Source organism: Haemaphysalis longicornis, unplaced genomic scaffold, assembly GCF_048455015.1.
Source record: "Haemaphysalis longicornis isolate Haplotype H1 unplaced genomic scaffold, Haemaphysalis longicornis Haplotype H1 scaffold_4, whole genome shotgun sequence".
Taxonomy (NCBI): Eukaryota; Metazoa; Arthropoda; class Arachnida; order Ixodida; family Ixodidae; genus Haemaphysalis; species Haemaphysalis longicornis.
Genome location: NW_027526361.1, coordinates 86,779,809 through 86,807,758, shown reverse-complemented (window position 1 = coordinate 86,807,758; position 27,950 = coordinate 86,779,809). Strand labels below are relative to the sequence as shown.

The 27,950-nt window shown below is 51.4% G+C and overlaps 1 long non-coding RNA gene and 1 pseudogene across 1 annotated transcript in view; one reads left to right on the top strand and one right to left on the bottom strand.

The window, feature by feature from the left end:
• LOC144178975 (uncharacterized) overlaps nucleotides 1-27,950 on the bottom strand; it is a 120,317-nt gene that overhangs the window by 34,317 nt on the left and 58,050 nt on the right. The gene's annotated exons all lie outside the window — the stretch shown is intronic.
• Nucleotides 195-2,212, top strand: LOC144178699 (uncharacterized; annotated as a pseudogene).

Sequence of the window (27,950 nt, the reverse complement as noted above, 5' to 3'; positions counted from 1 at the left end):
CTTGCTACCTGCAAGAAGCGCCTCAGCGAGACGGCGAAAGATCCGTCGACGCAAAAAAGGTTGATGTGGTCGCTGCCAACGTTACTAGATTTTCTTTCAGTTGTCAAACTCCGCCGCGGCGCGTGGCGCCTTTCTATTGAGCGCCGCGTGGGGGTGCGCACGACACAATTTGCCCGGTTCGGTGAGAGGTGAAACCGCGAAGGAGCCGGCCTGCAAGCGCAGAAGGCGACTGCGTCGTTCTGCTCGAGTTGTTGTTATGCGTGTTTGCTTTGGTTTTCCGTGTACAGACGTAAAATGTCGATGACTGCTGTGACTGTGTAGTCAGAAGCAATGCCCCGTTGCTTTGTGACCGGCTGCAAAAGCGGCTACGACTCTGCGAAGAGCACAGCTGAGAAGAGACACTTTTTCAAACCGCCTAACGAGACCTCGAGGCTTCAAGAATGGCAACACGCGATCCCAAGGAGCGACAGGGAGCTCACGAGCTCTTGTGCTGTGTGCGACCTTCACTTTCAGGAAGCAGACATTGTGAAAAACTTCGTGCACAACATCCAAGGTGACGTCGTCGTCATACCGCGAGACAAGTGGAGCCTCAAAGATGATGCTGTATCCCGCTTGTTTCCAAACTGTCCGAAATATCTTTCGAAGCCTTTGCGGAAACGCAAAGCTCCTGCCGCGAGGTCACCTCTCCAACTGAAGCGTCGGAATGTTCAGGACGACGTCAAACATGAAAACACAGCGCCGAACACCTTCGACTATGGGGAGAGAGACGGCTCTGTGGCAGGCAGCGTCACACTCAATAGCACCCAGTCGTTGTTCGAGGAGCTATAGACAATGGCGCAAGAGGGACGGCGGCTGCAAGGCTGGTCGACTGAACTCGTTGGTTCTATTGTCGTGCTCTACACACTCGAAGTAGAAAACGCAGTCCCCCGAGTCAGCAAGGCAGTGACGTCAAACGACCATTGTCTATCAGTCAGTGCGAATGAGTGGCTTGTACCATCAACTGTCTACACAGGATGCTCGCACCTGGAGGTTAAGTCATTCAGTGACCTAACATGCTTGCTGAGCTATGTGGAAAAGCTAAAGCCATGTCAGGGCTTTCCTGCCAAGCTTTACCCACAAATATCGTCTTTGTCGGTAGCAAGTAAAGATGGTGAGACTTGGCGACGCAAAGCATGCACCACGCTGAGCTTGGATGCCACCTGCACAGAATGCAAAACGTTGGGTAGACTGTTCTTGATGCGCACGAAGAACTGCCAAGTGCGCAAACCCAGACCCAAGAGTAAGTGCATAAAAACGCTGCGTCGTAAAGTGATCCGAGCAACGCTCAAGAGAGAGAGAGAGGCTGAGCAAAGAGTTGGCTTCTATGAAAAAGCAACTTTGTAACGTGACTGAAGCTAAAATCGAAAGTGTGCTTCATGTTCTCCCTGCAAAGCAGCAACTGGCTTTCAAAACGGCGGTAATGGCAGCAAAGGCAAAAATGAAAAACGGAACGTGTTATGACGACGAATGGTTCATGACATGCCTGTTGTTGCAAATTTCCAGCCCAAAAGCTTACACCTTGATATCAGACATGCAGCTGTTGCCCCTTCCCACTAAAGCCCGCTTGCGTCAAATAATCAGTGGCATCCCATGCAAATACGGGTACAATGAAGTTGCGCTAAGTACAATTAAGGCACACTTCCAGGGCAAGAGTCACATCAAAAGGTGCGGCGTTCTACTTCTGGATGAGATCAAACTAAAGCAGTCGGTTGCATTCAACAAGGCATCGTGCAAAATGGACGGGTTCGTCGACTGTGGTGACGCAACATCCACAGCCACTGATCAGCTTGCTGATCATGGCCTAGTCCTCATGTTTGTGCCACTGTTTGAGGACTGGGTGCAGCCCATAACAAGCTTCGCGACAAAAGGAGCAGCCCCCGGGAAGGTGCTTTCGGAACTCGTGCTGAGTGCTGTGCTTGAACTGCACAAAAGCAACGCCTCTGTCCTTGCTATAATAAGTGATGGAGCTGGGAACAACCGCTCAATGTGGACCCAGCTCGGTATATCGGGCAAGCTGGACTCGGCATGCCATCACATTGAGCACCCTTGGGAGCCTTCACAGAGGATTTATTTCATTTGTGATGTGCGGCACATAATCAAGTGCATCAGAAATCATCTGAAGAAACATACTTAAGGATTGGAAAAGAAAAAAGGTGCAAATGTTCGGAGTTAGATTTTAATCGTTCACTTTCTTACTTCCAGGCAGGTGATCATAAGATCCACTTTGGTCACTATGTAACACTGTTCGACACAGAAAAGGACAAACACCTAAGAGCCGTACCAAAACTGACGCGAGCCCATGTTGCACATGATAACCTTCAGAAGATGAGTGTCAGGCTTGCCACCCAGGTATTTTGACAGCTATAGTCTGTGTGTTACTCGTTGCACGTTGTTTGTTTTCATTAATCTCCACACCGAATGCACTTTTTTAGCCCTTTGAGGGTCGAATTTTTTTGAAAAAAACTTTCCCTGGTGGTCAAATTAGTTTATTGCGGATTTGGAATGTACAAAATGTCTGAAGTCTAGATTAAATGGTAAAAAATTATCAGGAAAAGTATTTTGGGGTCTGCATCACTTAGAACTGAAAAATGTTCAATAGTATTTCAGAGTGTGGTATTCCCTAAAACACGGGTCTACGCACAGTGCCTTATCGCAGTCTGCACGCATAAAGCGCGTGTCCGAATCTTCCGAAGAAACACTGTCTTCCGATTCAGACTCGGTGAAAGGAGCAAACTCAGAGTCAGAAGAGTCATCGCGGTCGGTATCATCAGAACGGGCAGTTTGTTGGGCCATATCGCCGCTTTGCCGTGCATCTGAAGAACTCAAAGGCAACTCGGTAAACGAGAAGAGCGAGAATAACTCGTGCGCGCTGGTGATAAACAAGCTAATAGCAGCGCCAATATAGACAGAAATCAATTTCCGCCGCCCCCGCAACGGAGTCTCCGAGTAGGTTACTTCAGTTCCAAGCAAGGAGGGCAAGAATACCTAGTTAGCGTGGGTAATAAACAAGATAATGAGCAGCGCCAATATAGATTGAAATCAACTTCCGCCGCCCCTGATAGCGAGCGCAGATCAAGTTTCGCGCGCCTCCGATGCGATCACGTGGCGAAACTGAAACCACGAAACGCGTTGACACGTACAGGCGCCGTAACGCGCCGAAGCCAGAGAGTTCTGTTTTTCACCGCAAGAAGGTAGCACAGTCAAATTTCAAACACTTCTTGTAAGTCCCAGGAGGTGGCAGCACCTTCCAGGGAGCATGCATCGTTAATATGGCGCGAAATTTCAAACGGATGCTCAAAATCGTACCCGTACGGCAAAGACCTTGCGGGACGGAAAACCGCCGCAGTACACATACGGCAAAAACCCTCAAAGGGTTAACAGCTGTTCAGCCGTAGCGCAGCAGTTGGCCTCAAGCTGTACAGAGAAGCCAAGGTGCCAGGAATGGAAGACTCCGAAGGCACAGAAACATTCACCAGGATGGTGAATGACCTTTTTGATGCCTTAAACATCAAGCTACCATCGAGAGGAGTGAGGCGCCTCGCGAAAGAAATACAGGTGACTGCTGGACCCCTTTTTATTTCGATTGAGCCTAGTACGTTCTTGAGCACTCACTTTGTTCAGCATGTTAACATCATGACACTACTATTTTCAGCTCCTGAAGGACTTCCTGGAAATGCCCAACACGACAAAACGAAATGCAGTCAAAAAGAATCTGAAGCTTTTTGCGTCACAGCAAACAATGGAGTCTTTACGAGTGACTTTGCTGTCCACCATAGACGTCACTGCATTATTGCTGGCTCAAGGTGCCAACTATGTCCTTACAGCAAAGTTAAATCAGGACCCTTTGGAGGTAAGCACGCTGTTCTTGTTTTTGCTTGGTGCATTTTGTTAGGACATTTCAGTGCAGTTCAAAGGCATGTCTTTTTCAGCAACACTTCGGACTGACACGGTCATTTGGAGGTGACATATTTCATCCGACTGTTGTCAACTTCAGTCAGATATTCCGCCTCCTCACCCTCTACACACCGATAAAGACAGCTTTGCATGGCAGTGTGCAAGGCACACCCCGTTCTGTGCTCGTTAGTGTAACTGACACACTTAAGATAACGAAGGACGCCAATCAAGAAGAGAAAGTCGCCTGCATGACATACTGGAAGCCAAAATGATGGAAATCACAACTGCTTCTGTTGACACATCTGAGCAAGGGCCAAGTGACCACGCCTATCTCAAGGGTGAGGTGGAGGACAGTGTTGTGTACTACCTGTGTGGCTATGTCATACACAAGTTCACCAAGCATGCAACATGCCATCTCTGCATAGAGGACATCAGCTCCGCCACACCTGTGCTTGCTTCTGACAGCTACTTAACCAACTACAGGAGCTTCAAGCAAGGCAGCTTAAAGCATCCAACACAGAAGATGTTGATGTTTTTTAAAATAGTCAACAAATTAGTTTCAGCTTGTCTGGACAAGGAGGACCTCTGCGGTGACTAATTTTGGAAAGTGTTGGAACAGGCGGAAATTGGAACAGGCGGAAACCCTAACCGTTCTTGCGCGAGTGCACGCCTTACTGAATGTTTTCTGTGCACGCGCATGTGAATACTTTGCCCATAAGGCGGTGTTTATGTGTACGTAGGACTTCTTGCGTTGATCCCTGATCGATTTCGCTCGGGATACATGCACGACGAGGCAGCACATGCTGCCAGAGCAGCCTCAAGTATGTTTCTTTTTGGGGGGGTGTTTGCAGTTTGGAATAACGGCCCCCGGCAACTCCCCTCAGCGGCCGCCCCCTTCTCCCCGTCGCCGGCAAGCGAATTCCCCCCGTCGGCCCGCTCGCTCTCCGGCCCGGCAGCGCGGCTCGCCGCGATCGACTGGCCCGGCGCCTCAGCCGCCTCAGCGGCCTTCGTCGTCCGACGTGGCGACCTGGACGCATCAGGCCGGCACTGAGGCGCCGGTGGCGTATGCCTCTTGGAGGCCGTGGCGGCGCCAGGAGCGGGCCCGGGTCGGGATGGTGCCGGAGCGCCTGTTCCGGCCGTTCCAGGGGCGGACGGTGGCGGACGCTGACCGGGCTGCGGAGGGGGCTTCCTTGCCCCTTCCACCGGGCACCCGGCTGTGCCGATGCGGCACGGTAATGCTGCACCCATGCCACCGTACGGGGCCCCTTCACCGGGCCCGGACGCAGGCGGCGGGCGCCTCCTCTTCGGCCGCCGCACCACCACCACCACCACCACCACCACCACCACCCCAGGGGCCCGGCGGAACCGCAGCTCAGTTGATGGTTCGGAGAGCGGCCCAGGAGCCGGAGTTTGCGCTCTGGCTCCTGCAGGTGGCAACAGTCCACGCCTCCGCCCAGGGCCCCCCGGCGGCCCCGGCTACGGGCCCGTGGCCTCTCGCCGCTGCCCCGGCCCTACCGCCCGTGGCCGCCACCCCGGATGTACCGCCCGGAGCCGCCACCCCCGTCCTGCCGCCTGCTGCCGCTGCCCCGAACGGGCTCCCGGACCCGCCGGCTGCGAGCCTGCAGCCGCAGGACCCAGCCCCAGACATGCCGCCCATGGAGGCTGCCGGAGTCGGGCCTGCTGGAGCCCTGGCCCCGGCGCCCCCGGGCCCCGTGCTGCCGGCAGTCCCCTGGCAGCCGGCCGGCCGCGAGGTCGGCCTGATTGACGGGCTGTCGGCCAGCGAGGTCGACATGCTGGAGGCAATGTTAGAGAACTAGTGCAAAAAAAAAAAAAAAGAAGTAGAGAGTAGTTTTTTTTTTTAATGTGAATAAAGGTTCCTGCGGAGTCGCCGCTGGTGGAGAGGATTCTTAAGGAGGGGGGGATGTGGGGAGCGCACTCGCGCCCTGCCCCCTCTCCCACTTCGAGCGCACGCCGGCGGCTAAGGCCAAGCCGGCTGACGCGGCCGGCACGGGGGCAACCTTCTCGCAGCAATGCGCTGCGCTGTACATTGCCAACCACCCCGGTAACAACCCGTTTCGGGTCTCGGTTCCCGTTTCCTCCGCGACGCCTCGGAGGGCGCGCTCGTAGCTCTGGGAGGAGGTTGGGGAAAAGCCGGTCCTCGGCAAGAGCCGAGGTCGGAGGTTGCGAGCGAGGGCCTGGTCTCTTTCGACGCATCGACCTCTTGGGAGAAGGACCTTCCCTGCCCCGACCCCGGAGACCACCCGCCCCCGCGACCTTCACTGGGTAAGCCAAACCCTTTGTCTTCCCTTGCGAGAACGCTGCAGTAGGACAGGACTATCCCCCCTGCTGTGGCTGCTGGTCTGTTTGCACGCGCAACGATATTAGCTATAATAAACCTGTTTATTGTTTGTTGCGAGTCCGTGGTGTCCTTTTTCGCCCGAACCCTGAGCCACGCGCGACTTTGCGCACGGCGGGTTGGGAGTCGCATGAGAGCCGCCAAGTTATACGGCAGGACGATTGCGTAAACGCTGGCAGGTGAAGTTCGCTTCACAGGTTAGCCTTACGTAGGCGACCCCACAAGCGACAGTGAAACTTCCATGATGACATGCAAGTGGAAAGTTCTCACACAGTTGACCCGGTCCCAAAGTCAAGCCAGAAAGGGGATGGAATGCAAGTACACAAAATCGACATGCTGGGAGGAAGGCTCAAGGATTGGCCGTTTATCTAGTGCAACTACCTTGGACCCTGCCCCACTAGAAAGTAGGCTCGGAGTCCCAAGAGAATCAAGCGAATCGACACGATCACAAAAACCTCAGAAGAAGTCTGGAAAGAAGGGTTGCAAGAGTAATAAATCTAGCAGTAAATGGGAAGCAAGGACAAGTCTAAACCCTGTACTCTGCCTTGAGCACTTCTTCTGGCAGAGACGTCAGGCACTGGTGCAGAAAAAGCGCCACGATGGCAGTGTGACGGTGAGCAAACTGCCGCTGACCCACTATGTTCAGCATCCTCCTTGCCGGTGCTCAGGCTTGCAAGCTCGTCACAAAGTTTCTCTAGCGTTTGGTCTTCCTGCTGTAAGGTCTTTTTCACGATGCCAGTTTCCCTGAAATTGTATCTCCCGCCATACAACTCTAATTTGAGAGGAAGTGCTAATACCTGAATATTAGCTCGGTCAACAACCTCAAGACAATACAAGACATCGAACATCGCAGCTGAAGATGGGTGACTTCATGATCATGCTCGACGACAACACCCCACCAAGGCAATGGGGACTTGAACATGAGTAAATCATCCAAAGTAAAAACATTACCCGTTTGAATTTGGTGCCCGACCATCTTGGGCCTGCGGGAATATGTTGAAAATAAAGAAGACTGGGCACGCGGTGCACTAACATCATGTATTTGAAACAGACCATATCCGATTCAGACCTACTTCATCGTGGTGAACACACCCTTGGAAGAAAGAGCCGTGATGTGCGAAGCCATACACAGACTCGCCTAGGGAATGAAGAGTTTGCCATGCAAAGCCATATTCCCCCATCAGAATACGACTGTCCCTGGTGCCCTCTTTTAAGTGTCGGCAGGAGACAATGAACAAACACAATCACTGAGGGTCTGTCACATTACAACCCCACTATCACCGTTTTCGACAAACACCGTACTGGGGGAGAGGAATTGTTCAAATCCTGCTCCTAGTTCAGCCGAGGAGAATAAAGAAGCACGGTTTGCTCCATCTAGGGCTCTGCATCCTCAACTCGTGCTTGCTTCCATGATAGCGGCTTCCCACCACAGCGCAGCTCGACCGCCTGCACAGCTGCACTCACTGCCAGCTACACTCGTGCAGCGCGATGAAAACATCACCCAAGCAAGACAATACATGGCATCCCAAAGCTGCAATGCTAGAGCCTGGGCAACGGCTGTACAACCAACTTCCCCGAACAAGCAGAGCCACCACCCTCAACCAACACTGCACGCCTATGGAATACGACACCCCAAGCAGCCGCACCATACATCCATGTAGATAGCAGCTTCCCACCACAACGCAGCTCGACCACCTGCACAGCTGCACTCACTGCCGGCTACGCTCGTGCAGCGCAATGAAAACCTCACCCAAGCAGACAATACACGGCATCCCAAAGCTGTAATGCTAGAGCCTGGGAAACGGCTGTACAACCAACTTCCCCGAACAAGCAGAGCCACCACCCTCAACCAACACTGCACGCCTATGGAATACGACACCCCAAGCAGCCGCACCATACATCCATGTAGATAGCAGCTTCCCACCACAACGCAGCTCGACCACCTGCACAGCTGCACTCACTGCCGGCTACGCTCGTGCAGCGCAATGAAAACCTCACCCAAGCAGACAATACACGGCATCCCAAAGCTGTAATGCTAGAGCCTGGGAAACGGCTGTACAACCAACTTCCCCGAACAAGCAGAGCCACCACCCTCAACCAACACTGCACGCCTATGGAATACGACACCCCAAGCAGCCGCACCATACATCCATGTAGATAGCAGCTTCCCACCACAACGCAGCTCGACCACCTGCACAGCTGCACTCACTGCCGGCTACGCTTGTGCAGCGCAATGAAAACCTCACCCAAGCAGACAATACACGGCATCCCAAAGCTGTAATGCTAGAGCCTGGGAAACGGCTGTACAACCAACTTCCCCGAACAAGCAGAGCCACCACCCTCAACCAACACTGCACGCCTATGGAATACGACACCCCAAGCAGCCGCACCATACATCCATGTAGATAGCAGCTTCCCACCACAACGCAGCTCGACCACCTGCACAGCTGCACTCACTGCCGGCTACGCTCGTGCAGCGCAATGAAAACCTCACCCAAGCAGACAATACACGGCATCCCAAAGCTGTAATGCTAGAGCCTGGGAAACGGCTGTACAACCAACTTCCCCGAACAAGCAGAGCCACCACCCTCAACCAACACTGCACGCCTATGGAATACGACACCCCAAGCAGCCGCACCATACATCCATGTAGATAGCAGCTTCCCACCACAACGCAGCTCGACCACCTGCACAGCTGCACTCACTGCCGGCTACGCTCGTGCAGCGCAATGAAAACCTCACCCAAGCAGACAATACACGGCATCCCAAAGCTGTAATGCTAGAGCCTGGGAAACGGCTGTACAACCAACTTCCCCGAACAAGCAGAGCCACCACCCTCAACCAACACTGCACGCCTATGGAATACGACACCCCAAGCAGCCGCACCATACATCCATGTAGATAGCAGCTTCCCACCACAACGCAGCTCGACCACCTGCACAGCTGCACTCACTGCCAGCTACGCTCGTGCAGCGCAATGAAAACCTCACCCAAGCAGACAATACACGGCATCCCAAAGCTGTAATGCTAGAGCCTGGGAAACGGCTGTACAACCAACTTCCCCGAACAAGCAGAGCCACCACCCTCAACCAACACTGCACGCCTATGGAATACGACACCCCAAGCAGCCGCACCATACATCCATGTAGATAGCGGCTTCCCACCACAGCGCAGCTCGACCGCCTGCACAGCTGCACTCACTGCCGGCTACGCTCGTGCAGCGCAATGAAAACCTCACCCAAGCAGACAATACACGGCATCCCAAAGCTGTAATGCTAGAGCCTGGGAAACGGCTGTACAACCAACTTCCCCTTCTTCTTCTTTGGTGGGGTTTTTTGGCGCAAGGGCATCTAAGGCCAAGAGCGCCATTGCTGCGATGAGGTAAAAATGTGCTAATGAAATGAGTGCAAATAGTGCATAAAATTACTTCGGTGTAAAGGGCCGGATCCAAAAGATGAGTGAGGAGTGTGATGAGGCATGGAATGAGCTAACGGTGTATAGGGCCATGGTAAATAGAACCCTACGGATGAACAAGGTAATGAGGTGGACGAGAATGCTACTTTCTAAAACAAACCTGCTTTAAAAAACCGATATCATCAAGGTATTCTAAAACTCTGCTGAACTCGAACACAGGACAGTCTGATAAAAACATTGCAATGTGCCGTGGCATATTCTTACGGTACATTTCCGGGAAATAGCGTCTCCTTTCTGGTTCCATGGCCGAGCACTCAACCAAAACATGGAGGACTGAAAGACCCTCGCCACATCTGGCACAGTTTGGCGGCTGGTCACCAGTCAGGAGGTAGGAATGCGTGCCATGTGTGTGTCCTATTCGTAGTCTGCATCGCCAGACCTCAAAGGCCCTGTTTTTTTCCCTGGCAGCTGATCGGCCGATTAGAGGTTGTACCAAGTGGAGCTTGTTGTTTACTTCTCCGTCCCATTCTTTCTGCCAGAGCTGAAGGAGTATGTGTTTTACTGCTGGTTTCATATCCAGGTAAGGTACTTGCGTGATGTCAATACTGGTTCTTTCAGCTGCTCTGGCAGCAGCCTGGTCGGCTTCCTCGTTGCCAGCTATGCCACAATGACCAGGAACCCAGCACACTATGATTTCTAAATTTAGCTGGTGTGCTTTGTACAGAGCTTTAAGAAGGACAGTAAATGTGGGATTCTTGGGGCCCTTTCCTGTGGACAGGGCCATGACAACACTGAGTGAGTCTGTGAAGATAACAGACTTTTGTGTTTTGCTTGTGATAATGTGGTCCACAGCCAGATATACTCCGTGTGCTTCTGCTGTAAATATGGTTGTGTTTTTATGCATTGTTTTTGCTATTGAAAGATGCTGTCCAACAACTGCACAGGCCACAGCCGATTTGGTTTTCGATGCATCAGTGAAAAACTGAGCAGCCTTGTACTTGTCTTGGAGGTATGCGAAGTGCTGTTTGACTTCCAATAGTGAGCCTTTCCTGTCTACTTGTCTAAATGAGGTGTCGCATGATATGATGCTTGTATCCCAGGGTGCCACGCATTCATCTGGGGTCATTTTGAGGGTGTCATCAAACGAGATCGATAGTTTTGTAGAGAGGGAATTGATCAGCAGTGGAAACGGTTGAGCTAAGGAAGGTCGATTTGAAAAGAGCAGCATTTTTGAGTTATCTCTAATCAGGGAGTCACACGGGTGCTCGGGCTGTGACGTAACCTTCAGGGCATAAATAATACCAATAAAAGTTCGCTGGTACTCCAGAGACCAACAGTCTGATTCAGCATAGAGGCTCAGTACTGGACTAGTGCGGAAGGCCCCTGTGGCCAACCTGATGCCCAGATTGTGGATAGGATCAAGCATTTTCAGTGCAGTGCTAGAGGCTGACCCATAAACTATACATCCATAATCTAGGCGGGACAAAACAAGACTTTTGTACAGGTGTAGTAAACACTTCTTGTCAGTGCCCCATTTCATGTGTGCTAGTATCTTAAGCACAGTCATTGCCTTCAAACACTTCAGTTTCAGATGCTTCAGGTGGGGGGTGAACGAGAGTCTCGAGTCGAAAATCAATCCGAGAAACTTATGTTCTGTTTTAACAGGAAGCAGCTGTCCATTTAAGTAGATTTCTGGTGCAGGGGCAATGCCCCTTTTTTTCGAGAACAGTACACAGGCACTTTTTGAGGGGTTAAACTTGAAGCCATTCTCATCTGCCCATTTGGACAGCTTATTCACCGACAGCTGAATTTGGCGTTCACAAAAGGAGAGATTGCAGGACCTGAAGCCAATCTGCACATCGTCAACATACACTGAGTAAAACATGGTTGGCGGAAGTACAGTGCGTAGGGAATTCATTTTTACAATGAAAAGTGTGCAGCTCAGCACACCTCCCTGTGGCACCCCTGTCTCTTGCGTGAATGGTTTAGACAGAGTGCTGCCTATCCTTACACGAAATGTCCTATCAGAGAGGTAGCTTTCGATTGTTTTAAGCATGTTTCCTTGTATCCCAAGGGCACAAAGATCTCTCAATATACCAAACCGCCAAGTAGTATCATAGGCCTTTTCAAGGTCAAAGAATACAGACAGAAAGTACTGTTTATGCGCGAACGCATATCTTATTTGGGACTCCAAGCGCACAAGTTGGTCAAGCGTGGATTTTTGTTCTCGAAAGCCACACTGGAATGGATCCAGGAGCCTGTTTGATTCTAGAAAATGCATTAATCTTCGGTTGATCATTTTTTCAAATACTTTGCACAAACAGCTAGTCAGAGCTATAGGTCTGTAGCTAGATGCAACTGCTGGGTCCTTCCCTTCCTTCAATACTGGAACAACAATGGCCTCTTTCAGCCTTGGAGGAATATATCCATTGTTCCAGATCCTATTAAAAAGAGATAGTAATGCAAGTTGAGTTTCTGGGTGCAAGTTCTTGACCATTTCATAGTGAATATTGTCAGGTCCAGGTGCTGCTTTACCAAGTGCATTTAGGCAAGCTTCGAACTCAGCAATAGAGAACTCAGCGTTATATGCCTCACTTGGAGGTGATTTACGATGAAGTTGCAGTTTTTCTTCCCTACGTTTCAATTTAAGAAACTTGGCTGAGTATTGCGCTGCACTTGAAACCGACTCAAAGTATGCTCCCAGTGCATCTGCCTGATCTTCCAGAGTGCCACCAGCATTATCAACTAAAGGGCGGGGGCAAGTCTGCTGCCCTTGCAGCTTGCGTATCCTATTCCATACTTTATTTTGGTCGGTGTAAGAGTTAATGCCCTCTATGTACTTCTCCCAACTCTCACTTTTTGCTATCCGTCTCACTCTTCTCGATTGGGATTTGATGCGTTTGAAGTTTATGTAGTTTTCAGTCGTGGGAGAGTTACGGAAGAGGCGCCATGCTGCATTTTGTTTTTTCCTAGCACTTTGGCAGTCCTCATTCCACCAAGGAATCGGCTTTCTTTTTGGGTTACCAGAACTTTGTGGGATACATTCACTAGTGGCTTCAATTATGTGCTTTTCGATAAAGGAAAGTGCGCTGTCAATGTCCAGTGAATCTAGATAGTCACGTGGAAGACAGGTGAGCTGTCGAAACTTTTTCCAGTCAGCAGACCCCATCCTCCATCGTGGTACACTGTTCTGATCATGTGTCGACATTACCTTTTCTTTCAGCACGATTGGAAAGTGGTCGCTTCCATAAGGGTCATCCAGGACATGCCAGTCCAGTAGTGGGAAGAGAGTAGCAGTGCAGAGAGCTAAGTCAACTGATGAGGATGTTTTGTGCGTGGGACTGAAGTATGTGGGCTTCTTTTTGTTCAATATGCAAGCTCCAGTGGAGACTAGTAATTTTTCTATCATTCGCCCTCTTGAGTCGTAGTTTTCACAGCCCCAGAGAGGATGATGGGCATTGTAGTCTCCTGCTATTATGTATGGCTCTGGGAGCTGGTCCATTAGATTTTCAAATTCAGATTTCTGTAGTCGCTTGTCTGGGGGAACGTAAATGGAGCAAATTGTTATTAGTCGCTGCAACCATATAACTCTCACGGCTACAGCCTCTAGTTCAGTCCTGAGTTTAACTTCCTTAGCTGTGGTTGACCTATGAAGGATAATAGCCACACCACCCGATGGTTGGTTGGTGTTTTGCCTGTCCTTTCTGTATGTGATGTACTGGGGTAAAAAGCCTGTGTGTTTGCTGCTTAAGTGGGTTTCTTGGAGACACACTGCCAAAGGTGCATGCTCCCAGAGCAGCTCTTTAACATCATCCAAGTTTTTCAGAAGCCCCCTGCAGTTCCACTGCAGTACACTACAAAAAGCCATTGCTAGTATTGAGACGTTTGTTACTAAAGACAGGCTCAGCTTGTTAGCTGCCAGAGCCTTTTCCAGCAGGAGACACCTTAGGGAGCTCTGCTTTTTTGGTCAGTTCCTGGGAGTTCGTACGTTCCAGAGGTTTGTGGCGATCCTTCGGCGTGATTGACGCAGAGGATGGCTCACTTGTGTCCATAGCCTCCAAAGAAGGCTTCTTTGTTGACGGTTTGAGACCTGGGGCCTTGGCTGGCCTCCGGTTCTCCTGTGAAGTTACGACCGTCTCAGTGGTGTTAGTCAGCTGTGCAGACCGCGAGGCTGCAGCTGACACATTGGCCGTTTTCGGGCCACCATTTCCTTGAGGTGCAGCAGGTGTCGCTGTTTGCACCTGGGGGGCTGAAGATGTCTCCTCAGGCCCTCTCAACGAGGTCCCTGATTGGACAGTTGCCGCACGTGACGCCGCCCCCTGACGCGCCACGTCGGTGTATGCTATCTTATGCGTGATAGCGAGACGCCTGCGTGCTTCGGGGTAAGAGATGTTTTCTTTTACTTTCAACGCAATGATTTCTTTTTCTTTTTTCCATTGCTGGCATGAGCGTGAGTATGCAGCATGGTCACCGCTGCAGTTGACACAGTGTGGTGGGGCAGTGCAGCTTTCCGACACGTGGTCGGTTTTGCTGCATTTTGCACATGTCTGCTTACCCCTGCAACTCTGTGATCCGTGGCCAAATTTCTGACAAGTATAGCACCGGCGCGGGTTGGGGATGTAAGGTCTGACTCGGATTTTCACGTAGCCAGCTTCTACGGTCTCCGGGAGAACCGTTGTGCCAAAGGTGAGAACAATGTGCTTGGTGGGGATTTCTTTGTTTTCGCGGCGGATGACTATCCGCTGAACTTTGATGACATTTTGCTCATGGAAGCCTTCAAGAAGTTCATTTTCAGTAAGGTCTAGGAGGTCTGCTTCACTTATGACACCACGCACGGTGTTCATGGAGCGGTGAGGACTGACAGTAACAGCGTTGTCACCAATTTTGTCAACTTTGAGGAGCTTGTCACATTGAGTCTTATCTTTAACTTCAATCAGCAGGTCGCCATTGGACATTTTTTGTGCCTTGTAGCCAGCCCCAATGAGGTTCGACAGACATTTGGACACAAGAAATGGTGACATCTTTCTCATTGTTGTGTTCTCATTTTCCGAGTGCATCACGTGAAAGCGTGGAAAACACTCTTGCCTCTTTGAAAGAAAAAATTCAAAGGTGGTTGCCTCGGTGCGCCCCCTTTTAAGAGAGCGATTCATGGAAAAGGGATTAGAAGATGCCATACAACAAGTATGTGTTCGGTGGCAAGGCCGGTCGCCCACCACCGAGCCCAACAAGGGAACGTGGCTTTTTCAGCACACGCTAACCGTACCTTCCCACTATAACCCTATGCTTGAAATCAGGAGTGACGTCTTTGCACAGGGTTAACCCTCGCCGCCTGCAGAAAAAACGGAGAAATAAGGAAGAGAGAAGATGACAGGACAGGGTTAGGAAAGACGATAGGAAAGCAAAAGAATGAAGAAGAGGACAGGAAAAGGCGACTGGCTGATTCCCCCCAGGTCGGGTCAGACTGGGGGCACCGTCTACGGGAAGCGGGGGCCGAAGTGGTGTGTTGCCTCTGCCAGGGGGCCATGAAGGTCCAAAACAACCCTGGCTTTGGCTCAACCACCAGGATGCCCTTTTCCCCGGACACGGCAAAGCCACGCACAGCCGAGGGCGTGGGTGGGTCCAACCCACATGGGCTCGGGGTCCGCGGTGTCGCCACTACCGTCACCTTGAAACGCAAGGCGCCCCTGCGGGCGCAACCAACTTCCCCGAACAAGCAGAGCCACCACCCTCAACCAACACTGCACGCCTATGGAATACGACACCCCAAGCAGCCGCACCATACATCCATGTAGATAGCAGCTTCCCACCACAACGCAGCTCGACCACCTGCACAGCTGCACTCACTGCCGGCTACGCTCGTGCAGCGCAATGAAAACCTCACCCAAGCAGACAATACACGGCATCCCAAAGCTGTAATGCTAGAGCCTGGGAAACGGCTGTACAACCAACTTCCCCGAACAAGCAGAGCCACCACCCTCAACCAACACTGCACGCCTATGGAATACGACACCCCAAGCAGCCGCACCATACATCCATGTAGATAGCAGCTTCCCACCACAACGCAGCTCGACCACCTGCACAGCTGCACTCACTGCCGGCTACGCTCGTGCAGCGCAATGAAAACCTCACCCAAGCAGACAATACACGGCATCCCAAAGCTGTAATGCTAGAGCCTGGGAAACGGCTGTACAACCAACTTCCCCGAACAAGCAGAGCCACCACCCTCAACCAACACTGCACGCCTATGGAATACGACACCCCAAGCAGCCGCACCATACATCCATGTAGATAGCAGCTTCCCACCACAACGCAGCTCGACCGCCTGCACAGCTGCACTCACTGCCGGCTACGCTCATGCAGCGCAATGAAAACCTCACCCAAGCAGACAATACACGGCATCCCAAAGCTGTAATGCTAGAGCCTGGGAAACGGCTGTACAACCAACTTCTCCGAACAAGCAGAGCCACCACCCTCAACCAACACTGCACGCCTATGGAATACGACACCCCAAGCAGCCGCACCATACATCCATGTAGATAGCAGCTTCCCACCACAACGCAGCTCGACCACCTGCACAGCTGCACTCACTGCCGGCTACGCTCGTGCAGCGCAATGAAAACCTCACCCAAGCAGACAATACACGGCATCCCAAAGCTGTAATGCTAGAGCCTGGGAAACGGCTGTACAACCAACTTCCCCGAACAAGCAGAGCCACCACCCTCAACCAACACTGCACGCCTATGGAATACGACACCCCAAGCAGCCGCACCATACATCCATGTAGATAGCAGCTTCCCACCACAACGCAGCTCGACCACCTGCACAGCTGCACTCACTGCCGGCTACGCTCGTGCAGCGCAATGAAAACCTCACCCAAGCAGACAATACACGGCATCCCAAAGCTGTAATGCTAGAGCCTGGGAAACGGCTGTACAACCAACTTCCCCGAACAAGCAGAGCCACCACCCTCAACCAACACTGCACGCCTATGGAATACGACACCCCAAGCAGCCGCACCATACATCCATGTAGATAGCAGCTTCCCACCACAACGCAGCTCGACCACCTGCACAGCTGCACTCACTGCCGGCTACGCTCGTGCAGCGCAATGAAAACCTCACCCAAGCAGACAATACACGGCATCCCAAAGCTGTAATGCTAGAGCCTGGGCAACGGCTGTACAACCAACTTCCCCGAACAAGCAGAGCCACCACCCTCAACCAACACTGCACGCCTATGGAATACGACACCCCAAGCAGCAGCACCATACATCCATGTAGATAGCAGCTTCCCACCACAACGCAGCTCGACCACCTGCACAGCTGCACTCACTGCCGGCTACGCTCGTGCAGCGCAATGAAAACCTCACCCAAGCAGACAATACACGGCATCCCAAAGCTGTAATGCTAGAGCCTGGGAAACGGCTGTACAACCAACTTCCCCGAACAAGCAGAGCCACCACCCTCAACCAACACTGCACGCCTATGGAATACGACACCCCAAGCAGCCGCACCATACATCCATGTAGATAGCAGCTTCCCACCACAACGCAGCTCGACCACCTGCACAGCTGCACTCACTGCCGGCTACGCTCGTGCAGCGCAATGAAAACCTCACCCAAGCAGACAATACACGGCATCCCAAAGCTGTAATGCTAGAGCCTGGGAAACGGCTGTACAACCAACTTCCCCGAACAAGCAGAGCCACCACCCTCAACCAACACTGCACGCCTATGGAATACGACACCCCAAGCAGCCGCACCATACATCCATGTAGATAGCAGCTTCCCACCACAACGCAGCTCGACCACCTGCACAGCTGCACTCACTGCCGGCTACGCTCGTGCAGCGCAATGAAAACCTCACCCAAGCAGACAATACACGGCATCCCAAAGCTGTAATGCTAGAGCCTGGGAAACGGCTGTACAACCAACTTCCCCGAACAAGCAGAGCCACCACCCTCAACCAACACTGCACGCCTATGGAATACGACACCCCAAGCAGCCGCACAATACATCCATGTAGATAGCAGCTTCCCACCACAACGCAGCTCGACCACCTGCACAGCTGCACTCACTGCCGGCTACGCTCGTGCAGCGCAATGAAAACCTCACCCAAGCAGACAATACACGGCATCCCAAAGCTGTAATGCTAGAGCCTGGGAAACGGCTGTACAACCAACTTCCCCGAACAAGCAGAGCCACCACCCTCAACCAACACTGCACGCCTATGGAATACGACACCCCAAGCAGCCGCACCATACATCCATGTAGATAGCGGCTTCCCACCACAGCGCAGCTCGACCGCCTGCACAGCTGCACTCACTGCCGGCTACGCTCGTGCAGCGCAATGAAAACCTCACCCAAGCAGACAATACACGGCATCCCAAAGCTGTAATGCTAGAGCCTGGGAAACGGCTGTACAACCAACTTCCCCGAACAAGCAGAGCCACCACCCTCAACCAACACTGCACGCCTATGGAATACGACACCCCAAGCAGCCGCACCATACATCCATGTAGATAGCAGCTTCCCACCACAACGCAGCTCGACCACCTGCACAGCTGCACTCACTGCCGGCTACGCTCGTGCAGCGCAATGAAAACCTCACCCAAGCAGACAATACACGGCATCCCAAAGCTGTAATGCTAGAGCCTGGGAAACGGCTGTACAACCAACTTCCCCGAACAAGCAGAGCCACCACCCTCAACCAACACTGCACGCCTATGGAATACGACACCCCAAGCAGCCGCACCATACATCCATGTAGATAGCAGCTTCCCACCACAACGCAGCTCGACCACCTGCACAGCTGCACTCACTGCCGGCTACGCTCGTGCAGCGCAATGAAAACCTCACCCAAGCAGACAATACACGGCATCCCAAAGCTGTAATGCTAGAGCCTGGGAAACGGCTGTACAACCAACTTCCCCGAACAAGCAGAGCCACCACCCTCAACCAACACTGCACGCCTATGGAATACGACACCCCAAGCAGCCGCACCATACATCCATGTAGATAGCAGCTTCCCACCACAACGCAGCTCGACCGCCTGCACAGCTGCACTCACTGCCGGCTACGCTCGTGCAGCGCAATGAAAACCTCACCCAAGCAGACAATACACGGCATCCCAAAGCTGTAATGCTAGAGCCTGGGAAACGGCTGTACAACCAACTTCCCCGAACAAGCAGAGCCACCACCCTCAACCAACACTGCACGCCTATGGAATACGACACCCCAAGCAGCCGCACCATACATCCATGTAGATAGCAGCTTCCCACCACAACGCAGCTCGACCACCTGCACAGCTGCACTCACTGCCGGCTACGCTCGTGCAGCGCAATGAAAACCTCACCCAAGCAGACAATACACGGCATCCCAAAGCTGTAATGCTAGAGCCTGGGAAACGGCTGTACAACCAACTTCCCCGAACAAGCAGAGCCACCACCCTCAACCAACACTGCACGCCTATGGAATACGACACCCCAAGCAGCCGCACCATACATCCATGTAGATAGCAGCTTCCCACCACAACGCAGCTCGACCACCTGCACAGCTGCACTCACTGCCGGCTACGCTCGTGCAGCGCAATGAAAACCTCACCCAAGCAGACAATACACGGCATCCCAAAGCTGTAATGCTAGAGCCTGGGAAACGGCTGTACAACCAACTTCCCCGAACAAGCAGAGCCACCACCCTCAACCAACACTGCACGCCTATGGAATACGACACCCCAAGCAGCCGCACCATACATCCATGTAGATAGCAGCTTCCCACCACAACGCAGCTCGACCACCTGCACAGCTGCACTCACTGCCGGCTACGCTCGTGCAGCGCAATGAAAACCTCACCCAAGCAGACAATACACGGCATCCCAAAGCTGTAATGCTAGAGCCTGGGCAACGGCTGTACAACCAACTTCCCCGAACAAGCAGAGCCACCACCCTCAACCAACACTGCACGCCTATGGAATACGACACCCCAAGCAGCCGCACCATACATCCATGTAGATAGCAGCTTCCCACCACAACGCAGCTCGACCACCTGCACAGCTGCACTCACTGCCGGCTACGCTCGTGCAGCGCAATGAAAACCTCACCCAAGCAGACAATACACGGCATCCCAAAGCTGTAATGCTAGAGCCTGGGAAACGGCTGTACAACCAACTTCCCCGAACAAGCAGAGCCACCACCCTCAACCAACACTGCACGCCTATGGAATACGACACCCCAAGCAGCCGCACCATACATCCATGTAGATAGCAGCTTCCCACCACAACGCAGCTCGACCACCTGCACAGCTGCACTCACTGCCGGCTACGCTCGTGCAGCGCAATGAAAACCTCACCCAAGCAGACAATACACGGCATCCCAAAGCTGTAATGCTAGAGCCTGGGCAACGGCTGTACAACCAACTTCCCCGAACAAGCAGAGCCACCACCCTCAACCAACACTGCACGCCTATGGAATACGACACCCCAAGCAGCCGCACCATACATCCATGTAGGTAGCAGCTTCCCACCACAATGCAGCTCGACCACCTGCACAGCTGCACTCACTGCCGGCTACGCTCGTGCAGCGCAATGAAAACCTCACCCAAGCAGACAATACACGGCATCCCAAAGCTGTAATGCTAGAGCCTGGGAAACGGCTGTACAACCAACTTCCCCGAACAAGCAGAGCCACCACCCTCAACCAACACTGCACGCCTATGAAATACGACACCCCAAGCAGCCGCACCATACATCCATGTAGCCCACGGCTGCAAGCCATAGCACCTTGCTAGAAATGCAAGCGCACTGATGAACAGGCAAGCCCCACACCACTCTAAAACCTACCCTGCTGGCACGCGTTATTCTGCCACCTTGCTTTCCGGGGAATCACTATGTCGCAGCCTTTTGGTTACTCAATGGCCTCCGTATCCAGCAAGTTTCCTATGAGCTCATTCAAGTAACAAGATACCAGGGAAATGGTTCTGAGCTCCAATAACCATCCAAGTGCGTCCAACGAACATTCTCTTCATAATCAGCACACATGACCCCTTTGTTGCCTGCAAACTTTTTCAACTGATAAGCACCTCTTTCTGTAATGCTTACTATGTGTGAAGACTGGCAGCGTACTGTTCAAAAGTATTTCCGACTTTACCGAAGTCGAGAAAAAAGAAGGGGCAGGCGGTCACATGCAAGCAGCTGGGTGAAAGGAATGGTTTGGGCACAGCAAGAGCAGAGGGTCAACGCTGACACCTGCTGAGGAGTGTCGGCCCACAGGTGATTGTGAGGCCATGAGTTGACGGCTGTGTTGAGGCGCTGTCAAACTGTTTTGGTGCTCCTGGTGTGGTGAACTGGAATCTCAGCACTTGTGAGTGAACAGGAGGCGAAGACACACCAGTGCAGCTGCTGCAAGACTGTGCGAGTCAGCTACTGAAGCCACAGCCACACCATGCGCTGCATCACTCGACAAAGGATAGAGGGATAGACCACTATCAAGTGGCGGACGATGGACCACGGGACTGGGTAATCGCAGGGGTGCTTTGTGAGTTGTGCATGTTTTCTTTCTTACGTTTTAGTCAATGATAGAAAAGATTTTTGTTTTTGTTTGAACTCAGAACTATCTGAAGCGCATAATGCCAGTTTGCTTTGTAACTTTCATTGCAATACATCTCCAAAAATCTGCCAGATTCATTCCTATATGCAGTGATGGCAGTGCTGCTCCAATTACACCAAACTGCTCTAAGATGGAAATTCCGCTCTACGCTGCTCCAAATGGTCATTTTAGGGTATTTTTGGGAACGTTCACCAAAGTGGCATTTCGAAAGCATGTGGTAGCACTTTTAACCCTCTGGTGCAAAACCAAAACTGAAAATAAACTTGTGTCTAGTGTTACCTTTATTTAAAAATCCAAGCCACGCATGCTTACAAGCCGAGTTTACTGCGATGTGTCTGCGCATATACAGAGTACTAGAAGGAGAAGTGTGTCGTCTGCGCCGCAGAGCAATGGTGGAGGCCAGGCCGCCGCAGTGATGCCTTCCACCCGGTGCACCCAGGGGCCACAGCACGTATGAGGAGTGCACATGGCACTGCTAGAGCCATCGATTATGCGTTTGTGTCTCCCCGTCTCACTGGCCTTCTCCAAATGTTCTATATTGACGAGCCTGGCATGCACAGCCTGGGCAGCGACCACAACTGCCTGCTCTTTCACTTCTCACATGGTGGCCAGAAGAGGTGTGACAGCTTTCCACGTGAGACCACGGGTACTTACCTGCCAGACCGGGCCATCGAGACAGTCGCCGAAGAGTTTGAGAACAGCCACAGAAGAGGCGAGGCAGTTACGTATCATGACTTTGTGACAGTCCTCCGTTCCATTATGCAGCAGAGCATGCGGATCCAACCACCTAAAGCTGAACTGCTGGTGGGACTGTGAGGTGGAAACTGTGTGGCAAGCGCGTCGCGCTGCAAACCGTGAACACCGTAGTGCAGTTAAAGCAGGCGACGCCGAGGCGACGATAAGGACTTGGCAACACTGACGCTCAAACGCAGGGTGCAAGCATTAGTGCAGACTAAGCTTGTGAAGCATAACCAGCGCCTGCTGCACTCCATGCGGGAAGAGGGAAAGGCAACATCCCAAAAGTTCTGGCGCTATGTAAAGAGCTTAGACAGAAAAGACGAGCCCCCGCAGTGGCTCACGGATGCCACGATGGGACAATAGGTCCCCGATATCAAAGAGCACTTGAATCAGCACTTCATTCGCTTGTTCGGCTTCATGGATGCTGACTCCACCTATGTCTCACCAAATGAGGCAGCCATGGGTACCGGCCCCTTGTTAACCCTGTATGAGGTCACTGATTTAGAAGCATCACAACTCCACTGGGCGTACTCCAGCATAGCAGTCGACCGTGTCTTGGCTCAACTAGGCTCTCATACGGCCACTGGACCGGATGGTTTACCAGCGCGACTCTTGAAGTGTTTCGGGCCAGCGACACGATTGATTGATTGAATTTGATTGAATTTGGATTTTATTGGCGCAGCAGCCAAATTTGGCTATAATGCGCCAGACACAAGGTAAATATTTTTAACACCCTACGGTAAAAGGCTCTTGTAAAAATCATGTAAAGTGGTAAAATCAAAGTTTCTGTAAAAGCTTGAGTGCACTCAAAAATTTAAAAACCGCTCAAGAAAAAATGATGTAACATGGTAATATCAAAGTTTGTCTAAAAGCTTGATGGCACTCAAAAATTTAAAAACCTTTTCCAAGGGAACCAGGGGTTCATCGCCAAGCAGTAAAGCAGGGTGCAATGGAATTTGAAATTTATAAAAGTGGGAAAAAAATTCCCGACGTTTGTTTTCGTAACTAGGACACTCGATAAGTATGTGTATTACTGTAAGGCACTTCCCACATTGCTCACATTCTGGAGGGTCTTCTCCCAGCAATAGGAAGTTGTGGGTCAAGCGCGTGTGCCCAATTCTTAGGCGACATAACACCACCTCTACAAATCTTTCTTTATGTCTGCAGCTCTGCCACTCTCTCAGGTGCGGCTTCACAAGGTGGAGCTTGCTTTCATTGAGTTCTGTCCATTCAGACTGCCACTTCTTCGTTATTGATAATTTTAGTCTCCGTCTGTAATCCTGGTAGGGTAAACGAGTTTCTGTCACCTCCAGCTCTTTTGTCTGGGCTGCGAGGGCATCTGCCTTTTCATTGCCGTCAATTCCTACATGACTCGGTACCCAAAAGAAACTCACGTCTAAGTGATTTTTGCTACAGTCCATTAGTTGGTTAAGTACTTGTTGGACAAGTGGATTTTTGGTTTTGTTTCCTGAACACAGGGCTACTAGCGCGCTGAGAGAGTCAGAGAAGATGATTGACTGTGGTGTCCTTTCAGTGCATACTTTGTTTAAAACGAGCTGTATGGCATGCAGTTCGGCAGTGAAGATACTAGCGTCAGGTCTGAGCCGTTGGCATTCGTCATAATAAGGTCCAATTGCAGCTGCTCCCACATGTCTTTCTCCTTTGGAACCATCCGTGAAGTAAGTAGCACATCCAGCATACCTGAGCTGGATATCTAAGAACTCTTGCTGTAGTAGTTCTTTGGGAGTGTTGTGCTTATTGTACTTCAGCAGGGAAAAGTCACATTGTGGCTTGCGGTATTCCCATGGAGCATAACCGGTACTGTGGGTGACCAGCATGGTATCATCTACATAAAAGTCAAGGGCTTCATTAAGAATGCGGTACTTGAAAAACATGGTTGGAATAGTCCGAGGCCTGTTGGTAAAGAGAGTTTCAAAGTGAGGTTTCAGAAACAGCTGTCGACAAGGGTGAGTTGTGCAGGAAAGAATTCTCATTATGTACATGTTTCCGAGGAGTACTCTCCGTTTGTTAAGTGACCATTGATTGGTTTCTGCATACAGGCTTTGCACCGGAGATGTCCGGAAGGCTCCGCTGCTTATTCTCAAGCCACTGTGGTGAACGGTGTCGAGCGCTTTGAGTACAGATTCGCGACCAGATCCATAGATAAAGCAGCCATAATCCAACTTGGAACGGATTAGACTGTTGTACAGCCGCAAAAGGCAGGTGCGATCTGAGCCCCACGTTCTGTAGGATAAATGTTTTAAAACATTCATTGATTTCAGACATTTGTGTTTTAGATAGTTAACATGGCTTTTAAATGTTAACTTTTGGTCAAATATTAAGCCAAGAAATTTGTGCTCAGTTCGAACAGGGATTTGGGCCGATTTTATGTGCAGCTGAGGATCTAACACAATTCCTCGGTACGGAGTGAAAGGCACACAGACTGTTTTTTCTGCACAAAAGTTGTATCCATTTTCCTCGGCCCACTGCACTAGACGGTTGATACCCATTTGCAGTTGCCTTTCGCAGGATGCTAAGTTGCACGAGGAAAAGCTGATCTGAATATCGTCTGCATAAAGCGAATACATCAAAGATTTCGGTATTACACGTGCGACTGAGTTTCGCTTGATTAGGAACAAGGTAACACTAAGAACACCTCCCTGAGGTACGCCATTTTCTTGAGTGTACACATCCGATAATACTGTTCCAAATTTCACTCGAAAGGAGCGATTGGAAAGGTAACTTTTCAGCATTCCAAGCATTCTGCCTTTTACACCATAACTCTGCAGATCTAGCATTATACCATGTTTCCATGTGGTGTCATAAGCCTTCGACAAGTCGAAAAATACGGAGACACAGTGTTGTCGTTGAACAAAGGACTCCCTAATTTTCGTTTCTAGACGGAGAAGGTGGTCAGTTGTTGAGTGCCTTGCACGGAAACCAAACTGAAGGGCATCAATAACGTGATTTTCTTCAAGAAAGTGAGTGAGCCGCTTGTTGATCATCCGTTCAAAACATTTCCCGAGGCAGCTTGTCAAGGCAATTGTCCTGTAGCTTGCTGGTTCACTACGGTCTTTACCTGGCTTTAGTAGTGGGAGCATAATGGTTTCCTGCCACGCTACTGGAAAGTAGGCTTCAAACCATATTTTATTAAAGAAATGCAGTATGACTTTTAAGGTTCTTGGGGTTAGATGTCTCAACATTTCATAATGTATTCGGTCTGGTCCTGCAGCCCGACTGCTTCCCTGAGCAATCGCCAGAAGTAGTTCAGCCATAGAGAAAGGTGCGTTATATGCTTCTTCATTACTCAGGTTTATCTTAATTATACTTTTTTCAGCCCGTTCTTTATACCTGAGGAATGATTCAGAGTATTGGGCTGAACTGGACACTTTGGCAAAATATTCAGCTAGAATGTTTGCCTGCTCAGCAAGGCTTTTGCTACCATCAAAAAGTGGCATAGTAAATGCACTATACGTTCCATTCACTTTCCTGACCCTATCCCAGACCATTTTGGTGCTTACGTTGCTACTTATGGAACTTACAAAGACCTGCCATGAAGCCTTTTTTGACTGACGTCTTATCTTGCGCGCCTCTGCTCTGAGTCGTTTGAAGTTTATTAGACATTCGGCAGTGGGGTAGCGTCTGAAACGGGACCATGCGCAGTTTTGCTTCCTACGGGCGTCCCTGCAATCAGAGTTCCACCACGGCTTTGACCTCCTGGGGAGTGTCCCAGAGGACTCGTGAATAGACACTTTTGCAGCTTCCAAGAGCCGTGAAGTTATTAGGCTGCAAGTTTCATCTGCACTCAAGTCCTGGATTTCGTGCAATTCGATTTTACATGCTTGTTCGAACAGAGACCAGTTGGCCTCCTCCAACTTCCACCTTTTGGTGCGCACTGGTAGCATGGGTACTGCCGGTGTGGAGTCCAGAAAAACCGGGTAGTGGTCACTGCCGAGAGGATTTTGAAGTGTTGACCAAGTGAAAAAGGTACTTAGGGATGGCGTTGCAAGAGAGATGTCAATACATGATTCGGTGCGGGTTGATGAGCATATGTAAGTGGGACTCCCATTATTGAATAAATGCAAAGGAGTTGCGGACACTACAGCCTCGATAAGTCGGCCTCGTGTGTCACTTCTTGCACTTCCCCACAGTACATTGTGCGCATTGAGATCCCCCAGCAACAGGAAAGGCTCAGGCAACTCATCTATGAGTCTGGACAGATCGTTCTGGGTCACTGGAGCGGTTGGTGGAATATACAGGGAGCAAATCGTGAGGGCTATTCCAATGTGCGTTCTTATGGCTACTGCCTCCAAAGTGGTTTGAAGCTTCAGTTCGTTCGTTGGGATCGACTGGGGAGTGACGATTGCCACTCCTCCAGCAGATACAAGTGAGTTTGTCCTGTCTTTGCGGTGGAGATTATATTTTCTGAAAGGATTATTGTGCACAGGAGATAAATGAGTTTCCTGAAGACAGACAATAGATGGTTGGGACTTCTCCAACAATTCGTGAATGTCATCTATGTTACACAATAGCCCACGACAGTTCCACTGTATTATCCGCACCATACCAGTCTTTTTGGGTTTGCTCTTTTGTATTCAAGGAGGTATGGGTGAGGTCACGTCCATCTCCTCCTCTCCCTCTTTCCTACTGTCGCCTGCAGGACGCCCAGGCTTCCCGCGGCCCTTCGGTACCCTTCGAGGGTCGGGGGGTTCCCCAGGCCGTTGCCGTGCAGGAGCCGCACCTGCGGCAGTGCCACTTCCCGGCGGCGCCTTCTTCTGGGGCGTGTCGACCGTCCCCCGAGAAGGGGGAGCCGACCGTGCAGCCGGGGCAGAACCCGCTGAGCTGCGTGTTAGCCCCGAAGCCTCCTTCACCCCATCGGTAGCCGGTACAACGGCATCTGGCCCGACTTGTGTAGAGGGCTGCGGGAGTGAGCAGTCCGCTGAGCGGTCCACTAGGTCCACCTGCGTGGACTGAGTCAGTGCCGGGCGTTGGGGCAGCCCAGCCTCTGGGACAGGAGGGGGCCGTACCGCTGACACCAGGTCCCTCAGCTCGACCTGTGTGCCTACAGACACCAGAGATGGCGCCGGCCCCCGCCGCACCACCTCCGCAAAAGTTCCTTTTTGCTGGAAACTTAGCCTTCTCTTAGCCTCAGGGTAAGATAGATTCTGTGTTGTCTTGATGGTCATTACTTCTTTCTCATTCTTCCAGACCGGACAGGATCTGGAGTACGCACCATGGTTGCCAGAACAGTTTACGCAGTGGGGTTCTTTTTCGCACCTTTCGTTCTCATGCGCTTTTCCTCCACACCTAGCGCATGTGGGTTTGCCGCGACAAGATCCAGACCCGTGACCAAACCGTTGGCACTGAAAGCAGCGCCTTGGGTTTGGAATGTAGGGCCGCACCCTGCAGCGCAGATACGCTGCATTTACTGAGTCCGGTGGTGTAGTAGAGCTGAATGTTAAGACAACATGTTTGGTTTTAATTTCCTCTCCATTTTTCCTTATCAATATTCTACGTGCTGCGACCACTCCTTGTTCCGCCAGTTCGGTCTCAATCTCCGCGTCGGAGCAGTGGAAAAGCTCGGACTCGGAGATCACGCCTTTAGATAAGTTTAGCGATCGGTGCGTTGTCACTGTCACGTTCGTGTTGTCGATTTTTGCGAGTTGCACGATTTTTTCACTCTGCTCTCTGGTGTGTACTTCTACCAGTACATCTCCATTCTGGAGTTTCCTGGCGTTGTAGTTGGTCCCGACTAGCTGATTGAGGGCCTTGGCAATTGCAAAGGGAGACTTTGTCTGCATGGGCTCCTCTACTCCTTGAACCACAAAAAATCGCAAGAAGTTGTCACCGTTTTTTTTTTTGCAGCAGGTGCTGGGAGATGACTTCGGTCCGGGCCCTTTTCAGGGAC